The following is a 2,808-nucleotide window of genomic DNA, read 5'->3' on the forward strand; positions in this document are numbered from 1 at the left end:
AATATAATATTTGGGAAAATACTTTAGTTAAGTTTGATGAATGATTATTGTTAATACATTATAATTATTATATCATTGAACAAATAATTTTTTTCTCATTGAAAACAATAGAATAAAAAACATTTATGTTATTATTTCAGACTCATTAACTTTTGGGTAGAATTTCAAAATAATTGAATGATAAATTCAATTTTAGTTAAAAGTGATGTATTAATTTTTATTTGTATCACAATTATTAATACATATTAAGTGTTCAAAACGTTGTTTATAAAAACAAAAATAAAATACATAAAATATATTATAAAAATATGCACGACTTTATTCATAAAAAATATAATTTAATTACTCTTTTTACTCTATGTAATCAATTGAATAAAAAATAGTTTAAAATACTTAAAACCAATTCAAATGTTTGGTGTTTTTGTGATTTACTTATTACTTGTTACATTATAAAATAAAAGTCATATTATGTTTACTAAATTTAGTTTTTGAATAATTATATATGTTTCATTCACTCAAACGCAACAATTATTTTTAAATTTCATAAACAATGACGTGTGAATTAATGAATAATATTGCTTTTAATTTGAAACAATTGACATTTGAATAAAAAACAAATTTAAAATACGTTTCTAATTTTTTTGATAAAAATTATGTTTTATTGTATGTTTTGTTTGAAATGCATTTTAGTTTTTAGGTGCACACGTTGACTTTTCTTGTTAATCAAAATAAAGAAGCAAATACATATTTATTGTAATAACTTTTATTTTTTTTATATGAAATATAAAGTATAAATAAATCGAAGTTTTTTATTTTTTGTAAAAAAAATAATTTTCTTCTTGTTTCTAACAGTAAGTATTTTACCTATAAAACGGGTTAAATTATTCAGTTGAAAAACCGTGAACCTCTAATTACAGTTGACCAAATAATTATCAGAAACCAAATAATTGTAAGAAGGATGTATTTCCCGTTAATTACATTGGAAATGACTAATGAAAAAAGTGAAAAAAAGGTACACCAAATAATTCTAAAGGCGATCACGGTGAATCTATTTATGTTGATTATTTTGGCTTTTTTACTCAAGAAATAAATATAGAACAATTATTATTAAAAATGAAAATTTTAGAAAATATAATTTTAACATATAAAAATAAAACATATTTTGCTCCAAATATAAAAAACAATTTATTTGCAAAATAATATTTTATTTTTTCAATAAATTTCTCGTTTTTCTATTGAATAAAAATGATACTCGTAAACTTTTAATAAAAAGTTTAATAACTTTACTAAATTATATAGTTCAAATAAATTTTTTTTTGAGCACATATAAAATCAGCAATTGAGTTGTGTGAATGGGGAATTTGAATTGATTGTTGGAAAAGCGTATCCGTTTATCTTGCGGAAACTTTGGATACGCCTCCGTAACTATTTAGTTACAATTAACACAACAATGAAAAACCATCGCTATTTTTCATTAAACCTTTTTTGTTAAGAAAAAAAACGTGAAAAAACTTGATATTGTATATTAAATGGTAAATAATCTATTAGAAAAAATCATCATCTATATATAAAATGTTCATTTTTCATCATCTGAATATAGAAATTTAATAATTAAACAAAAAAGCAAAGAAAAAAATTGTGTATTATTTGTATCATTATAATATAGCATATTAATAATATTATTTTCTGTACAAAGATTTTTTAATAGTTTATAATTTTAAAACTAAAACTAAAATATCATTTTTATTTGATACTTATTAATATTTTTATTAATAAATTACAAATAATTTGTCTAATTAATAATATATAAACATGTTATAATATATGTCTTACAAGGAAAATATACAAGATAACGTAAATTATAAATCAAATCAAATAATTCATAAAAATAATTTTGTTTATTCAAACAATTCATTAGATTCATAAATTTTTTTGACAAAATCGTTAAAAATTTGTAAACATAGTTCTACGCTATTGTCATTTCCCCTCGTTTCGAAAATTGTTTCCACAAACTCCTCTACACCGTTTCTAAACGAATGGGGTAAATCCAAAGGAATGAAATAATTAATAGATTTAGGATTTGACAACAACAAACAATACATATTCCAAATTACATACAATCCACATGATGTAGTATCATGTTGAGTTGGAACATTATTTTTTTCGTTGACTTTACATATTAAAGAAGATCCATTTGTATCATTTATTTTTTTAAACAAAACGTTAAGAGAGTCGCACAATGAATCACTACATGTAGTCGCATATAAACTATCCAACACTGTTGCATAATATGTTGATTCTTTTCTCAATAACAAACCCAATTACCAATGGCCAATATTGTTGTTTTTAGAATCTATTTCAATATGTGATAATATTTTTTCGTTTTGAAAATTATTATCATCAATTACACAAGTATCAGTAAACGTGTCTGATAATGTTTTGAAAGTAATATTTTCATTTCCGGAGATAAACATTGGAATTATAACAATTTCATATTTGAATATTTCCCAATTGTTAATCCAAGAAGGAAAGTTTTTCATTTCAGAACAACATTGAATAAGAATAACATAATAATAAGGATTAGTAATGTAAGCATTTGGAAATAAAACCCGAAAAATTGAAGAAAACAATTCTATAATTTGGTCGTCCAAATATAGTTCAGTTGAATCGACATTTTTTTTAGTTAACATCTTTATTGTAGCTGAAAGATTTTCTTTTGTTTCAAGTGATGATGTTGAAGATACTTTTGAAATCACATCTTGTGTCTGAACCACAGTGTTCGTTAAAAAATGGTTTATGTTGATATTG

Source organism: Entamoeba invadens, assembly GCF_000330505.1.
Source record: "Entamoeba invadens IP1 unplaced genomic scaffold scaff_1105074726079, whole genome shotgun sequence".
Lineage (NCBI taxonomy): Eukaryota > Evosea > Mastigamoebida > Endamoebidae > Entamoeba > Entamoeba invadens.